At 35.6% G+C, this 27,141-nt stretch overlaps 1 protein-coding gene across 1 annotated transcript in view; it reads left to right on the top strand.

Annotated features, from left to right (window-relative positions):
* Positions 1-2,553: 2,553 nt before the first annotated feature.
* LOC148955168 (potassium channel subfamily K member 9-like) overlaps positions 2,554-27,141 on the top strand; it is a 265,131-nt gene continuing 240,543 nt past the window's right edge. Inside the window, exon 1 of the mRNA XM_089108087.1 lies at positions 2,554-2,675. The gene's annotated coding sequence lies outside the window, so the exon portion shown is untranslated. The remainder of the gene's footprint in view (positions 2,676-27,141) is intronic.

Raw genomic sequence — 27,141 nt, 5'->3', positions numbered from 1 at the left:
TCATTTCTAACTCCTGACAGTAAAGATCAATGAAGCCCTATTTAAAAATAGAATATTAATTTTTCTCTCTGACCTAAAGAACGTTTATCCCTCAGACCTAAGATTAAAGAAAGTCATAATGTTTCTTAATTCCCCCTTTGTAAATCAATATAGTCCCATACCGAATATGTAAATCAATTTCTCAGGTTAGGTTAGCCTGAAGATCAAAGAAGCGATGTTTGTTTCCTAATTCCCCTTCGTGAATCAATAGTTTCCCCGTCGATTATGTAAATCAAGTTCTCAGGTTAGTTTCGCCTAAAGATATAAAACAGACGTGAAGTGCTGTTGTCATACATAAACGTGGGAAAGTTCCTGTTTTTCATTCTTACTGACAAAAAACCATAAAAAATACATGAAATGCTGTTGACATTTATAAATGTGAGAAAGTTCCTGTTTTTCCATTCTCAGTGACAAAAACCATGAAAGAGACATAAATTACTGTTAACATCCATAAATGTGAGAAAGTTCCTGTTTTTTCATTCTCACTGACAAAAACCATAAAACAGACATGAATTGATGTTGACATCCATGAAAAACATCAAATAAATTGACCAACACACATAACCGTCCAAGAAAACATCCATCAAAGTGAGAAAATTCATGTTTTTTTAAGTGAGAAAATTCCTGTTTTTTCATTCTCACTGAGAAAACCATAAACCACGTGGTCATCGTGGGAGTAGCACCCACCTTTCTACTGTAAATGAGAGGTAAGTTTAAACTTTACCGTACTCCCTCCCCCCTAATGTCCAAATATATACCCTGAATTGGTATATGTAGGGGTGGGGGTGAAATTAATTTCAGACAAAAATGATTATTATATTTGGAAAGAGCATAAAAAAGGCATCGAGTGGTTTGTTTACTTTATTCGTAAGTCAATAATATGAACTACGAAAAATTTACCATTACAGGTTTTGAATCATCCAACCTAAAAAATTTTTACCTTACGTTTGCTTTTCTATAACCATAAAATTTAGTTTTGCAGATTAATTGAAAGTAAAGAGGCGAGGACTGTGTTTCCTATTTTTGAAGTGATTTTATGAAGGCATAAATTTGAAATAAACACGCTTTTTGCTGTATTTGAGCTAAGATCTACTGAACTAATAAAAATAAATAAATTTTAATAAAAATTTCAACACCATGTTTTTTCCTCAAAATATAAAAATCTTAAAAGATCGTTTTTATACAAGATACACCTATAAAAAATGAAAAGTTAAACATCTCACCAGGAGCCCGACCGAGAAATTAACTTATTTATCCCTTTTCGGTATGTACATTCCTAAGCTGAACAAATTACTTGTTTATTTAAGAAAAAAACTTGAGAAACTCCATAAACAATGGAAAGGATCAAGTTGGTAAGTTGCCAAGGTAAAAAAGACAAAATAAAGAAGAAGCAAGTGGAAAAAAGTTGTACGCTTGTAAGATTATTTGATTCTATTTTTGCTCATTTTTGGTTTAATGAATCTCTTTACTTTTCTTCGAAGTTTTTCTGTGGAAAAAGCTATTCAAATTAATATTGAACCAAAGATTGGCTGAAGTTAAGGCAAAAAAATATATAAGGGTAGACTAACTATAAATCACTATCAACAAATAAATGAAACCCACAACGAACAGAAATTACAATAAATAATCAAGACAAATTGAAAACGAGCACAAACTACAGCTTAGAAGAGTAACCGTTCTCTTTTTTAGCTTTAATAAATCCAAAATTAACAAGACTTTCAGGAATGAATATCAGTGTATATATTAAACTGTCAATCCACATTCATTTGTTTTTGTTTTTAGTAATTTTCATTATGATTGTGATTTTCTAATTGATATTTCCAGAAATAAAATCACAAAGCTCGAAATGAAGATCGTTTTCGGAAAAGTGAAGTTTTGTTCTTGTCCTTAGAACACACAGGGGACGTTGGTCTTATTCTTCTTTGTGGTAGTTTCTGCTTGGTTTGACGTTGTCTTGGTTATTTATTTTAATTTTTGTTCAATTTGGGTTCTATTTGGCTATCGATGGTGATTTACAATGGTCCTCTGCTTAAAAAATTGTTTGAATTTATTTTTGCTCACCTTTGCTTTAATAAGGCTGTTTAATTGTCTTCGAAAAACTTCGTTTGTGGAAATAGTTTTTTTTAATTAATTCTATATTTGTTTCAATCGGTTATGAACAATAAGACCCTAGAGGTTGTCTTTAATTGTCATTACCTTGGACTAAGAATTATTTTGTTTTTGTTTTGCAAAAACAAATAATATCGCATTTATTCCTATCCTAAATACAGTCAAATTCGTAAAATCTAAGACTACGAAGGTGGACCTCTGTTTGAATATTTTTAGAACCTATCATGCATTCAAAATGTTGTTGGACCTTACCCCCTCAATTCTATTGAATTTAAAAATATTGCTTTCGTCTTTCATCTGCTAGATACATTTTCTTTGGATTTTTGAAACTGTTGGCGAAAGTTTCCCGGAAACCACTTATAAACTAAGTAAGGATTTCATTCAGTTTTCAATCAGGACTGGTGATATACACTCTGTCTCTGACAAATTTGAAGTATTTGCTTAAATTAGCCTATTGTCTGTAAGATTGTCGTCTGTATAGAATATACTCGGTCGCTTGTAAATGAAGTCACAGAATGGGAATCCGAGTAAGTAAATTAAACCTTGCCTTTTCCCGTTATTGAATGCTGGTGAAGTTTCAAGTTGGGTAAATTCACGGGAATTTGGGAGGGGGCAAAATGTATTGTTCGTAATCCAGGGGAGCATATATTTTTTCAATGAAAATACCAACAAAGGATTTTTCAACTAAGATTAGGAATCTTTGGGAAAAGGGATCAAGTGTGCACAGGCCCCCCTCTGCCCCGCAATTTAAACCACTGGATGATGAAATGGTTTTTTTGTCAATAAAAATAGATTACTTAAACAAGTTTGAAAGATATCGAATTTTTCCTTCCGTAATTGACCCTGGAAACCACCCAAAACCCCCCTCTCCCAGATACAAAAGTGATTTTTCTTCGAACTATCAACCTCGAGGTAGACATATATTTATCTCTTATAATTACTAATTACTAACTAGAATAAGTCTTGCTGCTTAGAAACTCTCTGAAATAAAAAAAGTTGCACCTGTTTCGGTTTTTCCCACGAAGTGCGCTCCAAACCCGAATGCATAAATTTTATTCCCCCACAACTTAACATTCTGCTTTTAGGCCTCAGCATACATTCATAATACTACCACTAATTAGTGATAAAAATGCATAATAGACTTTTGGGGTTGACAGTTTAAGACAAATCCATATATTCTAAACAATCATTTTTGTGTTTCATTTGATGGTTAATGCAATTTCATTATTATTTTTTAACTGAAAAATATGACTCTTGCATATTTTTCTTGAACAAATTTGTTTTATTTTGTTTTACATGCTTGCTTAAATTTTGCTGAACATAATTTAAAGGGTTTTCTAAAAATTACTCTTGGGCATTAATTTCTTGTGACCCTACTATCCATTTGAAATTTCGTGAAATATTCCACTAAAAATTTATAGTAGAGATGTCAAAATTATGCGATTTGATTGATCAATACATAAATGTTTGGTCTCTGATGTCTTAACATTTTACAGTCTTTTGCAGAGGATGGAAGGCTCGACATAGAATTGATATTATATCTATATATACATAATACATTCATTGTAGAATAGAGCATTGGGTTCAATAGTGAAGGGGGTGAAACCCAGTATTTGATCCCCCTCTGTAATTACAAATGAAAATAAAAAAAAATGTAAATTTTCTAGAAATTGGGAACAAATATGGTATTTTTATGAAAATAAGTTATTTCAAAGCTTTGCTCCCCCCCAAGTGTTCGTTACATTTTACCCCTTCTCCAAAATAGCCCTTGGTACCTATACGATAGTAGGCTACATTAAATGATCCACGAAAGACGTGATTATTAATTGTAGATAAAAATGAACCCTAAATGCATCGTAAGATGTATTTTCCTTTCTATATGGTCAGTTTTTACTGAATTAAATAAAAAAAAAACAATTTTTTTTGACTGAAAGTAAGGAGCGGCATTAAAACTTAAAACGAACAAAAATTATCCGTATATGAAAGGGGCTGTCCCCTCCTCAACGCCTCGCTCTTTACGCTAAAGTTTTTTATTGTTTTAAAAAATAGAGTTTTGAGGAAGAGTCAAACTTTAAAGTAAAGAGCGAGGCGTTCAGGAGGGGATAGCCCCTTTCATATACAGATAGTTTTTGTTCGTTTTAAGTTTTAATGTCGCTCCTTGCTTTAAGTTTAAAAAAAACTTGTTTTTTTTATTTAACTTCTGAACGTTTTTGACTTAATGCAGGTTTTGATTTTGGCTCACCACACATGAATAATTAAAACGAAATTTGCATATTATTTTACTTTTTTTGGCTAAATGACTTTCTCGAAATCTATTTAATCTTATTTACGAGCGTTTTTATTAGTGATAAATATACGTAACTTACGAATTGACTTACGTAAGGAACTTCTATGTTCGTATATTTTTATTACGTATATTAGGGGGGTTTGCTCCCCTAGTCAATACCTCGCTCTTTACGCTAGAGTTCGATTTTTTTTCCAATTCTTTAAGAATGACCCCTTAATCACAAAGGCCGTTAATTAGAAATACACAGATCCTATTAAAATATTAAAAAAAGCTTTAGCGTAAAGAGCGAGGCATTGACTAGGGGTCGAACCTAATCATATTTTTAATAGTTTCTGTTCGTTTTAAGTTTTGATGTTGAAAATTTTTCAGTTGAAAACTTGTTTTGTTTTTAATTGATTTATGATCGTTTTTTAAATAATGCTGGGAAATCCGGCGCCCCCTTCATAGCAATGTCCCTTCCCCCCTGAAAAATTCCTCCATAGAAATATCCTCTCACGTAAACCCCCAATCTAACCCCCCCACACTATCATAAAAATTCCCATTGAAAACGTCTATATACTTCCCAATAACCAATACTATATGTAAACATTGGGCAAAGTTCATAACTTGCAAACCTTCCCCCGAGGACTGTTGGGGTCATGTCATCCTCAAAGACATAGTTATTATATTTTTCGACCATGCTGAACAAAATGGCTATCTAAAAATTTTGATCGGGGGACTTTGGGAAAACATGAGCGTGAGAAGGGGCCTAGTTGCCCTCCATTTTTTTTTTACTTAAAAAGGGCACTAGAACTTTTAGTTTCCGTTCGAATGAGCCCTCCTGCGATATTCTAGGGCCACTGGGTCGATACGATCACCCCTGGAAAAAAAACCAAAAAAAAAACAAATAAACATGCATCCGTGATCTTTCTTCTGGCAAAAATACAAAATTCCACTTTTTTGCAGATAGGAGCTTGAAACCTCTACAGTAGGGTGCTGTGATACGCTGAATCTGATGGTGAGATTTTCATTAAGATTCTATGACTTTTAGGGAGTGTTTCCCCATTTTTTCGAAAATAAGACAAATTTTCTCAGGCGCATAATTTTTGATGGGAAGACTAAACTTGATGAAACTTAGGTATTTGAAATCAGCATAAAAGTCTTATTCTTTCGATGTATCTATGGGTATCAAAATTCCTTCTTTTTTTTAGAGTTTGGGTTACTATTGAGCCGGGTCGCTCCTTACTTACAGTTCGTTACCACGAACTGTTTGATTATCACGAATAAACGAAGCAACGCAAAATGTCAATTTTTTGTCAAAATGTCATTGCTAAACCTTAAAAAGCGCAAAGATCACCCGTTGCGAAAATGATCTCTGATAAGCTTCAAATTATTGATAAAATGTTGAATACTTAGACAATTACAACCGCAGAAGATTGCATTGCACCCAAGGAAAACAGTTTCAACCGAAGATTGCACCCAGAAAATTTTAACCAGGATAATTGCACCCATGGAAAATAAATTTTAGCGCAAATGCGTTTAACTAAGTATCGATTGTTGCAAAACTTTGCCCGAATTCAATTTTCCATCGGCAACGGCACTTGAAAAACAAAAGATTTGGTTTACTTTTTGTTTCTGAAATATCCGCTATTATATCCCAAGTTTTTAATTTCATTTGATTCCACTTCAGTTTTCCGTTTAGCACGACCACAGGTGTAGGTAGAAATTTCTATCCAAAAGGGTCCACCTCCTAAAGATGAACAAAGACACAGGATCTTCTGCTGGAGGGTTAGTGGAAGGACGGCCTTGTAGAAAATCCCACTCAGAATTGAATGATAATATATGAAACATAAAAAATAATGGAGAAAATCTAAATTTTTACAATCTCAGAAGCAGAAAAATGCATGGACTAAAAGGTCCCCATATATACAGTTTTATTAAGGAGAAGGGGTACGAATATCTTAAAGTATCTTATTTCTGCTGATGCAGAAATATCTTTAGAGTATATTAAAATTGGAATATTAGGAATAATTTTAAACATGAAGAGATTTACTTGAGGGCTGAGATAAACGCAGCGTAACTATCCATGGAAACAACATAAGGTACGTTGGTGCAATCCCCTCGTTAGACGGCTTTCCATGGTTGCCATGTTCCCTTGGTATAGTCTGCTACTGGACCATTTTCTATAGATAAAATAGTTCGTGAGTAAAATCTTCCTGTGTGAAATCATCCGAGGGTGCAATCTTGTGGGTATGATACTACTGATAACTTGTGGCGTCAACTAACGAAATTGTAGAAGTCGGGGGTGGGGGGGGGGGGGCAAAACTTCTCTTCAAAACCTGGTGGGCTATTTCTTGTGTTTTAGTTTTTTTGACGAAAACACCCCTGCACCCTCCCCCTATTGAGACACCTTCTGCTAACTATCTCCTTCAGGTACAGTCTTCTTATATGTAACCTTTCGGGTGTGGCATTCTATACATCTTTTACCGCTGGAGGGATTATCCGGTCACTTAAACAACGATATTGAAAATTTATTAAGGCATGCGCTTTACTGGAAGCTCAATAAGTTCAACTGAATTTATTACACCCACAAAAATCCCGTATGCTAAATAGAGGTATAATCATAATTACCAAGTTACGAGCTGTTGCTGAAGATGTTAAAGAGGATGTGGTACTTACCAAACTAGACCTCTCCAAGAGGATCTCTATACCACTTTGCAGATAACCATGATTAACTACAACAATGTCATACCATACTTTTTTGTATTTTACGACACTAAATGCGACCACTCCCAATTAAGTAGCCGATTCGATAGAACTTTTTTTTTTTCAATTTTTAATTTTCGCTATACAATAATTTCCGCTGTTACGGTACATTCTCTTCGTGCAAAATATGATAATCCTTTATGGATAATTGTATTAACTACAAAACCCCCAATACTTTGACCTTACCATAAAACTTTCTGGTACTCAGACGACTCTAGAAGTGACCAGAAGCGTGCCAAAAATGTATTGTTCCCAATGTATCCTTATTAAATTTCTGACTATTTGATGAAGCAAGCATGTAAGCAAGGAAGAGACCATGTGGCCATAATCTCCCCCCCCCCGTATCTCAAGGTGTTTAAAGTTTATACACTTTCCAATGTTTTCATAAAACTTGTCTACTTTTAGTATCTTTTTCAGAAGCCCCTTCTAACGAATTTGTCCTATGTGCACGCCTGTGACAAGCATACCTTTAAAATTTATCTTACAATTTTTAGTCACTAATATAATGACTTTAATTATCTGAAATGAATTAAGTCACAAAGATTTGATACCCCAGAATCTAGGATATACGGGCTGAAGCAAAATGGTAATAAATACAGATGAATAAGAGAGAGAGATATAGATAGATAGAGAGAGAGAGAGAGAGAGAGAGAGAGAGAGAGAGAGAGAGAGAGAGAGAGAGGAGACAGATAAATGGTTGACAAGACATTGTAAAAGAGAAGAAGACAAAAAAAAATTTCCCTAAAATTTATTGTTGGTTGTGTCTGGAAAATATAGTCTAGATCATCCAATAATAATAATGAAAAAATCTTGCATCATTAAACTAAATAAAAAAAAGGGTATTAATGCTATTCCAGTTTTATTGCATGCCAACCTCTTTCCTCCTAATACCTGGATGTAACCCTTCAAAAATTTGCTGATTTTTTAGTTTTATTAAACGAGCAATGTTTGCCAATATTACCAACTGTTGAGGAGAAATAAGTAGGGAAAATAATACAAACAAACACAATACTTAAAAATTGGTATATACTCTAGGGCCATATTGAGGCACAAAGAAAAGAGGGGGGACTGGAAGCAATATTGGGAATCCAATAAATAGAAATTTTCTGAATGTTATTAAGAAAGAATTTAGTAGCTGTCAAGGGCGGATCCAGGATTTTTTTTTCGGGGGGGGGGGAGGGTTACTAATTTTTGACTCAGTTTTTGACAAATTTTACTGATTTTTACCTAGGTTTTACTAATTTTTGACTTATTTTCGACTCGGTCAAAAATGCGGGGGGCGAGGGTTCAAACCGGGTAACCCCCCCCCCTGGATACGGCCTTGGTAGCTGTATTATTTAGTGCAGATGAGGGGATAAACTACACTTACCAAAATAAGTACCAAATAGAATATAAGCCAACAAAACCGGCAAATTTACTGTTTGAAGCAGCGTGGGGGAGAGGGGAAACACCTAGGCATTTGAGGGAGAGGGGAGTGGGGTGCAATTAAACTGAAAGGAAACATAACAATTGGTAATCATAGTGCAAAATTCCCTTCTAAATTAGCTAAGGCAACTTTTCACTTTATCTCATCTGACTAACTAAAAGAAAGTTTTTCTTACGGAAAAAAAAGTTGAAGCTTAAAATAAAAGAAAAATTATTGTACCGCAGATTAAGCAACATATATCTACAAACCTAGCTTAGATAAACTTATCCGTGATATTTTCTAATATATGTAGAATTCTAAAAACTAGACCTTTATGTCAATCTTATACCCAACCTCCCCCTCATGGTTGTAGAAACTTTCGAGGATGCTGGTTCGATCAGAAAACGAGAGTTCTGGTCATTTTTTTTTTAATCGAAAGTGATTAGAAAAACAACAAGCCCCCCTGTTCTAGAACTGCTTTTGATGTCTGGTCCTTTTTGATATTAAATGAAAAACATGTTTAGTAAGGAGTAAACAGTAAGGAGCAACGTTGAAACTCAAAACTAAAAGAAATTATTCCGTATGTGAAGGGAACAACGTTGAAACTCAAAACTAACAGAAATTATTCCGCATGTGAAGGGATCTCCCCCCTCCTTGTGTTTCAGGAGTCGTTCTTACAAAATTGGGACAAATTTTCGAGCACTGACGTAAGAAGCAAGGTTTTTAATAGGTGGGCAACCCTTTCATATAGGCCTACGGAATAACATCTGTTCGTTTTGAATTTTAATCTTGCTCCTTACTTTCAGTGAAAAAAAACTTGTTTGTATTCAATTTTTGATAATGTTTTAATGCCGTGAAATCTGGCTCACCCTTCATTGAAATTCCCTACCCTCACAGAAAATTTCTCCGTGCGAAGCTCCTTCCACGTATAATTTAACCCCGTTGTAAAATTACCTCCGAGCAAATCCATCCTCGCCAAAAATCCCCCCCCCCGTAAAATTTCTTGCGAAGGATTCAGATTCAAAAATTCTGCTTACCATACTTTCATTTGAAAAAGACTTTAATTTCCAACCGTTTCTCCAATGACTCCGAAAATCCCCCTTTCCATGGAAAGCTTTCCCCAGAGATCCAAACCCACTTAAAAATTTTTCCCGGACAATATTCCCGGAACATTTCCACATTTAAAATTGAGTTGGCAAATAGAAAGCATGACAAATAATATTTAGAAAAAAATTCCTATAAATTCGTATTGGAATTCTCTCAAATCCCCCTGTTTAAAATTTCCTCAGGAAAGCTCCCCCAGAAATTTCTCTTCCGACAAAAAATTTTCCATATGGAAACCCACCCCCAGCACAAAATCCTCCCCGAAAATGTCTGTATACTGCCCATTAACAAATACTCTACACAAATAATGGCCAAATTCCGTAACTTACAGTGCTTTCACCACGAGCTTTGGGGGTCATGTTACCCTAAAAGGCATAGTTATGGGGTTGTTCAACTATGCTGAACAAAATAATAATAATAATAATAATTTATTACAAACCCGCTTATAAAAAAGAAACATGAAGAAGCGGAGCAAAACAAAAGAAAAGAGAAAATAAAGACGAAAACAAATCAACCGAACATAATAATCTACTAAATACAAACAAATCACACTTCAACTATCAAGCAAGAAAGTCGCTGGGAAATCAAATAATAGTGCCCTGTGTTTCACGAGAGCTTGTTTTTCAAAATTCGGCATGAACTCAACAGGATCAGGTATATGATACTTTTCTAGCAGACCAGTGTTACGGAGGTAAAGTGGCAGACCAAGCAGAAACTTTAAATATTTGCAAAAGCCTGAACGGATTCGCAACATATCCGAATTCGATAGCCAATGCCAAACGGGTGAGATGTAGTGAGCAAAGGGAAGAGCGACGGCACGATACAACCTAGCAAGGATATGCTTATTAAATTTAAACTTCAGAGCTGCAAGTTTAGCATACCCAGACCGAAAACCCGACAGAACCTGGTCAACAAAAAGAGCACGCGAGCTTCTGAGGTCGCTTCCATATGTGATACCTAGGTACTTCAACTTGCGGCTTGGAAGTACTACTTGCCCTGCAACGGTAACACGGGTAGCCTCGCGACGGGCAACTTCAGACGGCGCACGCGGGGGTTCAAATACAAGAAATTCTGTTTTAGCAGGGTTAATAACCAGACCAATATTAGTATAACCTCGACTTAGGAGATCGATATTAGCTTGAAGGTTACAAAGCGATGTGCTGACCAGTAATATGTCGTCGGCGTAGCACAGTAGGCTCACATCCATACATTCAGTGTTAAAACCACCGTTAATCTTTTTTGTTACCGACGAGGTTAGTGAATTGAAGAGTACAGGGCTTAAAACCGACCCTTGACGCAGTCCCCGGTGAAGCTTAATCGGTTTCGACAGGAGTTCACTACTCAACTTAACACGGATAAGGCTACTCGAATACCAGTGCCATAGGACGGCCGCTACATGTGGGTTCACACCTTGGTGCAGCAGGTTCAAAATTAACTTTGAATGAATTACCGAATCGAACGCCGCGGACACATCTACTGCACAAATTAAAAGAGTCCGTGATTGATTCTGAGCTTTCGATACTATACGCGTAAGAAGGCGATGTGCAAATGCACAACCGAGGTGGCGACGGAACCCGAATTGTCGATTGTCAATTTTACACTTTCGTAACAGCTCAGGTAACAGAAGTCTCTCTAACACTTTGCTTAATGTACTAGAAACTGTTATAGGCCTATAGCTAGAGCAGAGGTTACTATTTTTTCCCTTCTTCAAGACGTTAGACACAATACCTAGGGCAAACGACTTAGGGACTGCACCAGAATCAAGGCACATTTGATATAGCAGCGTCAAGTGCTCAATGAGCAGAGGTGAGCCACAGCGGAGGTGTTCAGTCACAATTCCGTCGTGCCCGGGAGCCTTGCCCTTTCTCAGCTGCTTAATAACCTGGAACACTTCGCCTATTGAGACGGTAAAATAGTTCCGTTGGCTCAAGAGGGACGCAAAAGCTCGTGAGAGCTCACTATCACTTTCGGTTGTTAGTTGGGCATGTTTGATCCCAAAAACTTCACTATAGTGTTTTACCCACTGCTCCTCAGGTATGTTACTAGCAGGGTTTGTCACTGGTTTAGACTGTCTAAAAGACTTCCACATATATACAGGATTATTTGCTGCTTCTTGGGAAGCAATTTCGGCTTCGGCAGCCTTAAGATCACTTACAGACTTATTATAAGTTTTTTTCGTGTTGCGGAACTGCTCAAACACTACACCTGACCTAGGCCTCTCGCAATCGCGCCATAATCTCAGCCAAAACTTAGCACGAGCTTTGGCTTGCCTAACTTTTGGAGAGCGACTCCAGCCAGGCTTGCTGATTCCAGGTTTAAAACGGCGAGTGGGTACAGAAGCCTGCTCAGCCGTTTTCATTGCATGTATAATCTCAGTACAATAAATGTCTAGTGCTACCAAATCACTCGAGCCATGCATCAAGAGCTGAAAGGGAACTTTTATCTTTCCGAGAATCTCATCACATGTCTGTTTATACTGGTCGGCGTTTATTTTATTCCACTCAGTCTTGGTAGCATAAATTTGGGGCTTATTCGGCCTACACGGGAAGAAGTTAGCCATAAAGCACAAGCCAAGGTGATCACGTACTGTGTGCTCAGAGTCCACGGTGACTGGAGCACCTAGAGAGAAGTTACATAGCACATGGTCAATGTTTGTCGTTGAACCGGAATTATGGATGTACGTATATGCGTCAGTCTTTTCACAGAGATCATACCCAGCTGGGATTACTGAGAAGAAGATTTCGGAGAGCTTATTTGAAGGGTTCGTTAAGTCGCACTGAAAGTCACCGCAGACTAGCACTCTTTGATTGCCCAGCCTAATAAGTAAGCGCGAGAGGCGGCCACAAGCTTCCGAGAACCGTTTTTCGGAAGAGAGGGTGTTTAGGTTTGTTGGTAGATAAACCGTGATCAGAACAAAACCCCCAGGGCCAGGAAAATCTACAGCGAGGAAGAACTCACACGATTCCAGCTTTTGACATTCAAGCGAACTGTCCGTTATGATAGCAGTGCCCCCACTAGGTCGACCGCGGACTGAGGACCTTTTGCTTCATGCATGAACACAGTTTTTTGATTCAACTGTTCGAAAAGACCAAAATTTTCGGAGGTGAGTAAATGTTCTTGTAAGCACACAACATTAAATTGACGGCATAGTTCTTTAACGTAGTCTAGTTTGACTGAATTGTGCCCATAGATATTTCGGCAAATGATGGAGAGAGACGTCATTTCGTTGTAGTAGACTTTTTCATAGCATTTCTAACTAGTGGGCATCTCATGCTGTATGAGGGGTGGGTGTTGTGGCCTTCTGGGCATAGAGCACATTTAACTGTGGTGGACGTGCATGGGGACGTCCGTGATGCGACGTGGGCACCGGCGCACTTAGAGCACTTCGGAGCGTTGGCTATCTCAAAATTTAGATGAGACTACTTTGGGGAAAAAGAAGCGTAGAAGGGAGGCTAACTTCCCTCCAGTTGTTTTGGTTACTTAAAAATTGCACTAGGACTATTACTTTCCGTTTGAATGCACCCTATCCTGATCTTCTAGGACCATTAGTTCATTACGATCAACCCAGGAAAAAAAAGACAAAAAACCAATGAACACACAAATGTGATCTTTTTTCTGGCAAATAATACAAAACTCCGCATTTTTGCTTATTATGTTTTAGAGGTAATTACTTGGCAAAAAAAAAAAAAAAAAAAAAAAAAAAAAAAAAAAAAAAAAAAAACTGTTATGCTAATCCAGCAATTGAGACAAATGTGTACTTGAACGAGGTTTTGACCTTACTCATCTATCCAACTACCTAGGACCAAACAGTATAACCGAACCATCAACCAAATAGAAATGTCCAAATCCGTGCAAAATCGTCATCAATAAATGTAAGTCATTGTACATTTACAAGCAAAAGCACCTTAAATCTAGCGACATATTTCCAAGTAGAAACTTCCATTAGGACTCATCAGAAGAAATACCACCTGCCTTAACGGGTTTCGAGGCTTTACTTTCTTTACCCGGTACAGTGGAGCCTCTACCATAAGATCTATTTGGTATCCCTATGTCAGGTAAAACTTGTGAAATACATGCATACAATCAATGATCTCTCTTTGGTAAAAAAAAAAGATATCAAACATTTATAGATGAGAGTTTTAAACCTCTACATTAGGGTTCTCTGATAGTTTTTTCTTAGGGAGGGGAACAGATGTTTCAAAGGGTGCATTTTAATGCCAACACATCCTAAGCATCATTAAGCCTTGAAATTAATGCAGAATTAGTTCGAACGAATAGGCGAGGGGGGGGGATGGATGTTGAAATGGACATTTAATCCCTCTTGATTTATGGAAATATTTCTGGTCTACGCTGTTATTATGAAAGTAAAGGGTAACATTAAATCCCAAAATTGGCAAAGTTTATTCCGTGTAGGGGGAAGGGAGGGCTCCCCCTCCCTCATTCTCAACATCCCTGTCGTGTTCGTAGAAAAGTCTGAAGATGCTCATTCGATCTAAAATTGAGAATTCTAATCTTTTTTGAAAAGATAAAAGCGATTTGGGACCAACTAGTCTCCTGTCCTAAAACAATTTTTGATAGCTGGTCCTTTTGTTGCCCCTTATGACATCTGATCAACATTTTGTGTTATCTATGTTGCACGTTTTCTGTGGCTTTTCAATTTTGAGCGTGGGAGAGTTTTTCATGGTTGGAATTATCCTGGGGGAAACTTTCCAGGAGGGAAAACACCGACTCCCAATTTACATAAGTTGTCTTTTCCCTGAGCAAAAATTGTGTAGCTCTTAACCATTAGCATGGATCGGTCATGCTACCCGAGAATGGTAAGCGTAGGTAGCTGTGCAAATCAGATGACTAATTATTTGATAATTTCGAAAGAACTGAAGACAATTGACATTTTGCAATATTGTTTGTCAACTGCTATGAATGTCACAATTGGACGAAGAAAGTGCCAATCTAAATGCGGTGTCACGATGGACCATCCAAGTTTTGAATCTATCTTTCAAATTCAGTCACGCTAGTTATTTTTTAAACATATTTTTCTGTCGGACATTCAGAATGGATGAGGCTGATTTGTTCCTTCCTATACCGAATCAATAGTAACATTACTGAACATGTGCCATTGAAAAGTTAGATCATAAAGATATAAAATGAAATACTAATAAAAAAGAAAATATTTTCTCTGTCACCCCAAAAAATAGTTTTGAAAAATTCAATGTACTCATACTAATAGCAAAAAGACGTATCTCAAGTTTACATAATTTTACTAAAGAACTAAAATACGGATTTGAATTCTAATGTTTTTTTTGTTAAAACATTTTTTGTTTAGAAATTAACAGCTCGCAAGATAAGCAAAAATTACAAATTACAGCCGAATGATGTTAATCATATTCTCGTCATGACGAAAACAAAAGGCACAATAGGAAATTAAACCTTATTCGTATTTTTGTTCCCAAGAAACGTATAAATCTTTATATATTCACTTCTAATAATAATAATAATAATAATCAGCTATTTTAGCCTAGAAGTTAATTAAAACAAATGGGTTTTCTAGGAGTTCAAGCCTTTCCGGTCGTTGCTCCAAATGAAAAATACAAACTAAAATTAGAGTAGAACTCCAATAAATTTTGGTCGATGCTAAAATTAACCAGTATTTTGTAATATTTTTAATGCTTAAAGCTTTCTTCTTAAATGCATTTGCGGCTCTTCTCTAGCAAAAAAACTTTTCTCCCTGGCAAAGCCCAGGCAGAATACCAATGGAAAGAGGGCTGACGGGAGGCACGACAGAGCCATGGGACACATTTCTTATTAACCCACCAATACCTTTTTTTTACCATTAAGCATCAGGACGTAGAAACTTTAGCACTAGAATAAAACTCCGACAAGGCCCTTTCGAGGATCGGAGTCAGGAATTGTACTCCACCCCTATTAACGGTTTCAATGGTAGTTTTCCTGGCAATTTTACTAGTCCTCATTAGTCTTCTTTTTTCGTTTCCTACGAGATTTGGAGACGACCCATTGTTAGCTCATTTTTCCAGTGATCCAAATAGTCCATGAGTAGTTATATAGAAATAAATGGAAATTTGGATTAGATGTTTATAGGAAAAACCTTGTATGACTCCTGATTCCAAACCAACCCAATTACTAACTTCGTTTTCAACCTTAACAGCAGCAATTTTGTTTCTACATTAGCATTAACTAACGTTGTATGATTTCGTCTGGAACTAGTCTAGACTTACTTCTTCCTCTCAATTTCTTACCATACCAGTTCAATATCTTATTATTAAATTAAATAAAAAAATAATTTTTTTTTTTAACTGAAAGTAAGGAACGACGTTAAAACTTAAAACGAACAGAAATTATTCCGTATATGAAGGGGGCTGTCCCCTCCTCAACGCCTCGCTCTTTACGCTAAAGATTTTGCTGATTACAAAAATTAGAGTTGTGAGAAAGTCGAACTTTAGCGTAAAGAGCGAGGCGTTGAGGAGGGTACAGCCCCTTTCATATACGGAACAATTCCTGTTCGTTTTAAGTTTTAACGTCGTTCCTTACTTTCAGTTAAAAAAACTTGTTTTTTTTATTTAATTTTTGAACGTTTTTGAATTAATGCATGTTTTGATTTTGGCTTACCGAACATGCATAATTAAAACAAAATTTGCATATTAATTTATTTTTATTTGGTTAAATGGCTTTCTCGAAACTTGTTTAATTTTATTTACGAACGTTTTTATTAGTAATAAATATACGTAACTTACAAATTAACTTACGTAACGAACTTCTATATTCATAGAATTTTAATACGTATATTTGGGGGTTCGCCCCCTAGTCAATACCTCGCTCTTTAATCTAAAGTTCGAATTTTGTTCCAATTCTTTAAAAATGACCCCTTAATCACAAAAGCCGTTAATTAGAATAAATAGCTCTTATAAAAGTACTAAACAATCGTTGGCTTAAAGAGCGTGGTATTGACTAGGGGGTGAACCCAATCATATACGTAATATTTTCTGTTCGTTTTAAGTTTTGATGTTGCTCCTTATTTTCAGTTGAAAAACTTGTTTTTTTTTTATTTAATTTCTGATCTTTTTCATTAATAATGCTGGAAAATCGGGCGCCCTTTTCATAGCAATGTCCCTTCCCCCATGAAAACTTCCTTCATGGAAAGATCCTCCCATATAACCCCCACCCCCCCCCCACCTACCAGAAAAAATCCCCCTGAAAACGTCTGTATACTTCCCAATAACCAAAAGTTCATAACTTTCAGCGCTCCCCTCGGGGATTTCGGGGGATTAAGTCATCCTAAAAGACAAAGTTATCATATTTTCGACCATGCCAAACAAAATGGCTATCTCAAAATTTTGATCGGGTGAAAATGAGCTTGGGAGGGGGCCTAGTTGCCCTCCATTGTTTTTGGTCACTTAAAAAGGGCACTAGAACTTTTAATTTCCGTTCCAATGAGCCCTCTTACGATATTTTAGGACTACTGGGTCGATACGATCACCCCTGGAGAAAAAAACAACAACAAAAAAACAAATAAACATGCATCCAGGATCTTTCTTCTGGCAAAAAATGCAAAATTCCACATTTTTGTAGAAAGGTGCTTGAAACCTCTACAGTAGGGTTCTCTTATACGCTGAATATGATGGTGTGATTTTCATTAAGGTTCTATAGCTTGTAGAGGGTATTTCCCTCTTTTTTTCTAAAATAAGCCAAATATTCTCAGGCGCGTAACTTTTGATGTGTAAGACTAAACATGATGAAATTTATATATTTGAAATCATCATTAAAATCTGATTCTTTTGGTGTATCTATTGGTATCCAGGACTTTCGTCTAGGGGTCTTTCGTCTAGGAGGTTTCGTCCAGGTAGGTTACAAATTTTTTTTTTAAAAACATGTATAATGTGTATTTATACATTTTATTACGTGTTTACAAGTCAAAAAAGCAAATTGAGCAAAGCGTTTTTAAAAATTGGGCCTTCAGCTGAATACAGAATTAGTTCTAAGAAAGAGGTGGGGGATTGGAAGGTAGAATTGATATTTAACCCCTCTTGATTTCTGGGAATATTTCTGGTCTACACTGTTATTATAAAAGTAAAGAGTATTATTAAACCCCAAAATGAGCAGAATTTATCGTTTATAGGGGAAGACTGCCCCTTCCTCATCCCCACCTCCCCCTCATGGTCGTAGAAACTCTGGAGGATACTCATTCGATTAGAAGTTGAAAGTTCTAATTCTTTTTTTTATAAGTCGTAAGTGATTGGAAACCAAACAGACCCTGTCCTAAAACTATTTTTGGTATCTTGTCCAATCCAATTTTTGAATTATCAAGCAGAAAACTAAAAGAGCGGGAAACTACCAACCAATTTACAATTATTGGTGCTTACACTTTTTAGTAGAAGAAAAATAAGTTTTGACCGGGAAAAAATTGATATAGAAAGAGTTTCTTCACCCTCCGAACAAGAAAAAGACGCTTAAGAACATATCAAAAATATAAACCTCTAGCTCGAAGCAAAATTGTTTTTAAAATTTTTTTCTTATTTCTTTGCTAAAAAACAAAGAAAAATTAATAAAATATAAACTAAGTGTTTCAAACATATTTTATGGTCAAATTTGGACTCTGAATTCATTTTTGGTGCTCTTTTCATCGCTTGACCAAAAGAAAACTATTTATTAGCAAAACACATATTTTTAAAAAAAGAAAATGAACTGTGTATTTTGAGAAAACTACTACTACCGTCTTTCCGGGTCTATTTGGTAATGTACATAAACAGGTTCAGAAGTACAAAACGAACAAACAGGAGTGACAAAACACCTCAGTGCCCTAGACCTTTCAGAACAAGGTACGTTGTAGCTTAGAGAAAAAGCTTTTATCTTATTAACCAAATATATAAAAATTATACTTGATCTAAATGCAGGAACTAAATTAGTCATCATTACAGTGAACTTCTATTCTTCTTCACTAAGTTCGTCTTGAAACTTAGAATCGTTGCACGAACTCCCCTTACAGCTACGGCAGGCTACGGTGCAGTCAAGTTCGTTTTTCTTAAAGCTACACTTATCACTATCACAACCGTCAATACGACAAGAGTACTTGATAATTTTCAGCAGCTGAGACGGAGTGGCAGAGACATCTGTTTTTATTAGCGCAAAAACTTCGTTATCCTGCAGTTTCCATCCCAAGCTTAAAGGGTCTACTGGGTTCCCGAACTAGACATGAACTTGACAGTACACTCGTAGCAAGTGGTACTTTGCTGCTGCCTGAGTCACTGGCAGCTCTTGTGGATGCACGAAAAAATCAGGGTAACCGTACAGTACCAACAAGACACGCTCTGCTGCTGCCACAATATCGTCAAGCGATGTGAACTTGTCACCAAATATAGCAGCACTGTCCCTGAAACTCTTGTCGGTAAGTAGCAGTTGAACGGTTCTGCCCTTTCCTATTCCATAAAAGTGACAAGTTGTGTAAGAACCTATCACGGCGTGACAGAACAGCATCATATGGCTGACATCTGTTCCAAGCTTTTGTTTTATCTCACTAACATCCCAAGCCGAACTGCTACCACCAAACTTAGCTTCAGGTGAGAAAAATAGGCGGCTGGAACATGAGTGTGATCGACTGATCAGAAGAACCAAAATGCCAGTATCATTAGTAACCACGATTGTGTATGTAACACGAGCAGCATCTGCTGGTTTTTCTGCAATCAGAACGTTGGCGTCTCCGAGTGGAAAACTTGCTAACTGATGGCTTCTAAATGGTTGTTGAGCAGCTTCAGAAAACATGTTTTGTTCACTTTGCACGAAAGAAAATCTTCCTTTTTCATGCAGAGGGTCATTTCTTCGGTGAAAAAGATCTGGCGACCAACCATTCTTGCTTGACGTAAATAGGTAGCATCTTTGACTGCTGGACCACCTCCATCAAACACAACAATAGGAATAGTATATCTTGCTTGTACATTGTGGACGTATGAAGAAAAGAGGGCCTTAAAGGTTGACCCTACCTTCCATGAAACTTAATGTAGAAGAGAACCACTTTCCAAGACGATGCTACACTTGCAGGTCTTGATGGTGACTGAGACTCAATCCCATAAGCTTGAAAGATCGCTTTTGCAAGTTCTGGATTATTTGTTTTTCCCATTGGAACCATGCTAAGTTCGTACTTGAAGTGTTCTTCTCAAAGGTCAGTTCGCTGGGCCACTATTGTAAATCGCTGGAAAAACAGCGCCGGATCTATGTGCGCTACCATGGATGACCCTGCCTTTTTGGCATTCATTTAGTTCACTTGGTTTTTTTTCTTGAAGACTTGCTCCTTCAAGGTTTTCCCGTCATCTTACTTAGGATCACCTTTCCAGCTAAATCAGCTTTGTCAACATTAACATCTGAGGAAGAAGTTTTGCCGTTGGCAATGTTTCTAAGTTGATTGGCTCCACTGAACAAGGAAGATTTTCCAAAGTATCCAACGAGTTTCTGATTTGAAAAATCAGATTTGAGAAACGATTTGAAATTAAATTAAAAAACAACTTTTTTCAACTGAGAGTAAGGAGTAAAATTGAAACTTAAGACAAACATAAATTATTCCGTATATGAGGGGGGCTACTACTTCCTCAAAACCTCAGTCTTTATACTGAGGATGGACTTTTTGTCAAAATTCTTTAAAACGACTGCTGGAACACAAGGGCCGTTGAACTAGAATAAAAAATTGTTTTAAGACACTGTAGTCGGTATCAACTCATTCTTTTGTTACCTCTTACGATTAGTGGGCATTCAGACGCTGGATTCTATCTCAGACTATTTCCAAGTTTCCCGCTCAGGATGGTTGAAAGCTGAAAATAGGAACTATCGAGGAATATTTTCAGAACTGAAAACACCTATTTAGGTGAAAACTATGATTGTGAATTTCCTATTTCTGAAAATGCCCTGGACTTTCAACCATTCTGAGAAAGAAACTTGGACAGAGTCTGAGACAGAGTCCAGCGTCTGAACGCCCACTTAGGACATCCGATCGACATTTTGAGGTGTCTATTTTGTACTTCTTCTTTGGCTGCTCAATTCTGCGTGTGGTAGAAATTTACAAGGGGGAGGGGGAGGATTATTGGGGGAATTTTCCACAGGAGGGAATTTTCCATGAGGGTGGTATTTTCCGTAGGGGTGGTATTTTCCGCTGGAAGATTTTCTGCCGGGTGGAATTTTCCAGGGGGTATTTTCCAGGAGTAATTTCTGCTGAGTGGAGGGGTATTTTCTGGGAGGTTATTTTCCAGAGGGGTAAACGCCGGCTAGCCAATTTTATCCATAGCAACTAATATTTTTATCGAACTTACTATGTATGCTAAACGTCACCACCCCTCCTACTCATTACGCTGAAATTTCAACATATTATAGGTAGTGATATAAATTTAGTATAAAGACCAGCTCGCCTTAGGAATTCGGTAGGACCGCCTTTTTTTTTTTTTGAAGAAGAAGAAGATTTTATTTGAATAAATCAACATAACAAAAAAACATATACCCCCAACAGAGAGCAAAGCTCGTAAAATTGGGTATTAATAATAAAACAAAAAACAAAAACAAAACACAAAAAACAAAAAACATTTCCTCATCATAACAAAAGAGAGAAAGAAAAAAACCTGGTTAAAGAAAAAAACAAAAAACATAACAAACATAAAGAAAACCAACGCTGGACAAGTGGGGCATGGAAGGCTATCCCAACATGGGTAACAAATATAAACAAAAAAAATAATAATAATAATAAAAAAATTTCTATTCCACCATCACAGGTCAATACATAATTTTAATATTTTCTTCCTTAGAACTGATATTTGCCGAAATGACTCAATTTGAATTTTATCTTTCAGCCTATATTTATTTGAAATAAATGGTATTTGGTATCTAATTGGAAATCTAGATCTTTCACAATTAAGAAAGGGAATTCGATATGTTCCAGAACACCTAAGAGCCGAAGGAGGGGGCAGAATCAACAGAGATTTTTCATAAAAATAACTACTAGGATCTTGTATTTTAAAATGCCATATTGATATATTAAGTTCTCTTATATGTTTCAGATCTAATAAATTAAATAAAAGAAATAATGTTTCAGTTTCCGATGCATCTCTAAGTTTTGATGGACGATGTAAAAAATTTCCAAGTATTCTCACTGCTTTATTTTGAAGGATCTGTAGGGGTTTTATATGCGTCCAAAAAGTATTTAAATAAATAATTGTGCAATAATTTAAATAAGGAGCAATCAAAGAATGATAAATTATTTTTAAAATTGAAAATGGAAAAACATGTTGCAAACGATACATAGACCCAATATTTTGCGAAAGTTTCACCCTTAAATGATCAATATGAGTTTGAAATGACAAAGGGGGATCAATAAAAACTCCTAAATAACGATACGATTGAACTTTACGTATTTTATGCTCACCAACTTGAAGCTCCTGACATGATATTTTTTTAGTAGCACGTTTTGAATGACCAAAAACCATAAATTCAGTCTTCTTAAAATTCGGTACTAAATAATTAGATACAAACCATCGATTAACTGAACTAACAGTGTTAAACAGATTTTGAATCAATGTAGATGAATCCTTCGCTTTAACAGAAACAGCTGTGTCATCTGCGAATAAAATTGCAAGACCATTATTTCCTTGCAAACATCGTGGGAGATCATTAATATACATCAAAAATAAAAGCGGACCTAATACCGATCCTTGTGGGACACCAATATCTTCAAGATCATTTAAACTAGACAAATGTCCATCAACATCTACCACGATTTTACGTCTATAAAGGTATGATCTTATTATATCTAGTCCTTTCCCTCTTATACCAGAATTTTCCATTTTATCAAAAAGAATTTCATGGTTTAAAGTGTCAAATGCTTTTTTAACATCATAAAAAACAGTATATACATGATAATTACTATCTAAGCAGTCATTTATTTCTAATACAAGAGCTGCAACTGCTTGTTCCGTCGACTGGCCTGCCCTAAATCCAAACTGATGTTTGGTAAAAAAATTTATTTTATCTAGATAATTAGTAATCCTTCCTTTTAAAATTTTTTCCAATACTTTAGACAATGGTGATAAAATTGCAATAGGACGATAATTATTTGTATCAGATTTATCTCCTTTTTTATGCAATGGTATTACACGTGCAATTTTCCATTTTTTAGGAAATGTACCTGAGAAAATACATAAATTTAAAATATGAAGCAATGGTTCAAAAATTTCGCCTGCAATATTTTTTAGCAAATTAGTTGAAAGTTCATCATATCCCAATGAATTACCATTTTTTAAATTCTTAATGACCTTTTGAAATTCTGCAAAAGTAACCGGGTCCATAAATATGCTCGTATCTTCAGTGGGCGGTAGATATTTTTTATGCGACCTTGGGGAAGAAAGGTCAACTTCTCTTGAAACAACAGATGATCCAATACTAGCAAAATATTCACTAAACTTCTGAGCAACAGCTTGTGGTCCTCTAAATTCTTTACCATTAATATCAAATAACACTTCAGGGTGTAACAACTTTTTATTTCTTCCAATTTTATCTTTAATCAAACTCCAAGTTTTTCTAGGGGAATCTGAATTTCGAAAAGAATTTTCATAATAAAGTCTATCAATTACTCTAAGGATCCTTACCAGCATATTCTTATAATTTTTAAAACGCGGGATATTTATTTCCGTGGGATATTTTATTCTAATTTTATATAAACGATTTTTCTCATTAATAGATCTCAAAAGTGATTCATTTATCCAAGGTTTTTTTGGGGTAAGTTTCTTTCCTCTTGGGCTTTTATATGGGCAAAAGAGATCAAGCTTTTCATTCATAATATAATAAAATTTATCTAATGATTGGTTCGGATCCTTCTCATCAATTACAGGACTCCAATCAACATCCCCAAGCCCTTCTTTTAACCTTAACACATTTTTATGTGAAAAATCTCTACGCTGGGTTTGATTTTTTTTATTATGCGGAAAATTTATAAGAAAATCAGACATAATTATACAGTGGGCAGATGAATCATCAGGAATAATAAATGTATTAACAGCACTATAAGGTGAAAAAATATTATCAATAAGTGAAAATGATGTATCAGCTATTCTAGAGGGAACAAAACATACGGGGTTTAGTCCATAAGATAGTGGGCCCTCCAAAAACTGCAAAATATTTCTATCTATTCTATTCTGATCTGCAGATAGGAGTTTCATTAAATCAATATTAAAATCACCCATAACTAAATAAGGAGTATTAAGACTAGCTAATTTTTGCAACATACTTTCAAAATGATTTTTAAAATCTATCCGGCTGGATGACGGAGTACGGTAAATAACTGCAATTAAAAGCTTCCTATTATTTGGAAAAGAGCATTCAACTACACAAGATTCAAAAATCATTTCAATATTCATTGGCAAAAAATCAATCCTTATACGTGCTGGTATGCAATTTTTAATCAAAACACCTAGACCCCCTTGTTTTTGTCTTTTCTGACCGATGTGAAAAAATTGGTAATCTTTTACATGTATATTTTCAATTGAAAAATCATCTAAAAAAGTTTCACATAGGCCTAATATATCTGTATCTGAATCCGACAAAAAAGTTTCAATCACATCCTGCGCAGTCCTCCAACCCCGGCAATTCCAAAACGACATCCTACTTGTATTTACATTTTTTCTTACCAGCTCATTCATAAATATATATTGATTTTTTGGGATATCAAATTTACTAGAAGTATCTTCATCATCACCAGCTACAATAGTTTGAAAAATTGACTGAAATGAAAGAGAATTCCGCTCAAATTCTTTTAACCTTGATGATGGAATTTCACGATTATCTCTATCCATTATCAAATATTAACCCCACGTTAAGAGAAACCACACCATGCCCCAAAAGACCAGCAAACCATAATAAAAAATAACAATTAAAAAAAAAAAAAAAAAAAAGTAGGCTAATCTCCATTCCAAGTCGTTTTCCCTCAGTACGACTAATCTGCGCAACTTTTAATTTATAAACATAAATATCTTCATAAAAACCAAAAAACACTACTACTGTTTCCAGGCCTAGTATCACTGAAAGCCAAGACCAATCCATAAGAACTCCAATCACAACCCGGCACGCTCCGCACAGCGCTATACATTATACACCATTAATACTTTTCCTCATTTTGTTTTTTTTACATTATTCCATCCACAACATCTTTTTAAAAAAAAAAGATAAAAAAACACGAGACAACATTACTTCATACCAATATGCTATCACAAAAAAAAAACACATAGAAGTAAAAGCACAACAAAATAATATCTCAAAACCATATTAAACTAAAATAATTAATATAAATATAAATATGACAACCCGCCTAGCATTGCATAGGCCCACCTCGAGGATTTATCGGCACTGACAATTCAGGAATCACGTCATTCACGGAGAAAGAAACACGCAGGCCATTTGGCCGATCAAAACAAAGGAGAGGTGGAACCAATTTTGTTACCCATGCTTGAATATCACAATCAGCAAGCTTTGATCTTTTTTCAATCAGCCGTTTTCTAATATCTCTCACTGCCGTCGGAGCATCATCACTAAGATAAATATCTTTATGACCGCAAACAGTCTTTCCTTTAAGTTTTTTACTCTGTTTCAGAATTGTTATTTTTTCTTCTTTAGACCGAACAGTAACTTTAAAATATCTACGCTCTTTTTTTACTTCTGTAACAGCAAATTCTGGGGTCTCGTTTACACCTAGTCATTCTTCACAAACAGTTTTGAAAATCGCTTTAGCTTCCTCTTTATTATCGCAAGGTACATTCCAAACCACTATATTTTTCTCATTCATTCTATGCTCGCAATACATTAACTGATTTTTCAACTGATTATTTTCTTCACGGAGAAACACTGACTCAGCTGTAACAACACTAATCTGTGATTTTACATTTATTATTTCATTCTCAGTAGCCGCCACATGGGTCTGGATCGTCGAAAATTGCTGCGAGTGGCCAGATAGCGCTTCCTCAAGCGATTTGACCCGGGTTTCCAGAGATTTGAACTGGTCCGTGATACCGTCAAGCTTTTTTCCATTGTCTTTCACTATAGTGAGAATTTCATAAAAGCTCCGAGCCAGCGTCGAAATTGACAAAGTTTCTCCCTCCTTAGGTGAAGATGACGAATAATCATTTTGATCCTCTTCGAATGAGACTTCTTTACGGTTTCTTTTATTTCGCCCCATGAATAAGCAGCAATTAAAAAAATGGACAAATAGTTTTACCTCAGCCGGCAACAATTGTTTATCCACGATGTTGCTAGCGTGCAGTGCTTTTAGCCGTTTGGCACGGCAAACACATTTTCCAACGTCGGTAATCAAAGGCTCTGTTTATAATGACTCAAATCCAATCCTCTTTTACTCCATGCAATTCTTCAGTTCAAAGCAATAATCACACACCAAAAAATTTTCTTTCATCAATTCAAAACATTAATCTCACAAGCTATTTCACTCCTCAGCCAAAACTACCGCAGGCACGGAGCGCCTAAGGTGTTACTCGTTCGGGGAATGAATCATGACTGGAGCCTTAGGGATTCCAAGTTTCAACGTCACTCTTTACTTGTATTTGACAAAAAAAACTGTTTTCATAAACACTTGTTTCATATTCTATTCAAATTACATAGAAAATTAATTGATAAATAAATGTTTTGAAAACACCAATCGACAAATTTTACCGCTTTTCTAAAATGGTTTCTGGTAATATTCAGCATTTATGTTATCAAACAGTTCAGGTTAATGAATTGTAAATAAGGAGCGACGCAGTTCAACAGAAACCGAAACCCTAAGAAACGGAATTTTTATATCAATAGCTATATGCAGATCGGCTTATTATGCTTATCAAATAAAAAAAAAAGTTTTTTTTAACTGAAAGTAAGGAGCAACATTAAAACTTAAAACGAAAAGAAATTTTACATATATGAGGGGGAGGAGGGTTGCTCCTCCTCAACAACTTGCTCTTTACGCTAAAGTCTTTTAGTAATCAGAGGCAACACTATAGCGTTGCTTATAGTAAAAGCCATACCGTTCCAATGTTTTATTATTATAAATTAAAACAAATTTTCCACAAAATAAGATTTTCAAAGAAAATTAAATAACTCCACTATAACATAAATTATTAAAAACAAAATAAAATTATTTATCTTGATTAAAACTACCGCAAATAAGCATCAATAAATAAATTAAACCCACAGGTAACAAAAATCACAGTCCTTAACTGAGTCAAATACAAAACGAACAGAAATTCTCCTTATTTTGTTACTAAACCCCAGTGCCTTCCCAAGGCCAGAACAAAATTTGCACTTTACTGAAAAAAATATAAATGTTTTTACTTTTATAACTTTAATAAATCTAATAATTTTAACATTTTGATTACTAATTATCAGTATATGTATATTAAATTGACAATGCACATTCATTTGTATTTTTTCAGTA

The sequence above is a fragment of the Artemia sp. Qi Xiang Cuo genome, chromosome 2 (genome assembly GCF_049724085.1).
Source record: "Artemia sp. Qi Xiang Cuo chromosome 2, ASM4972408v1, whole genome shotgun sequence".
Classification (NCBI taxonomy): domain Eukaryota; kingdom Metazoa; phylum Arthropoda; class Branchiopoda; order Anostraca; family Artemiidae; genus Artemia; species Artemia sp. Qi Xiang Cuo.
Note: the sequence above shows the minus strand (reverse complement) of the source record. Positions and strands in the feature narration are given on the sequence as shown.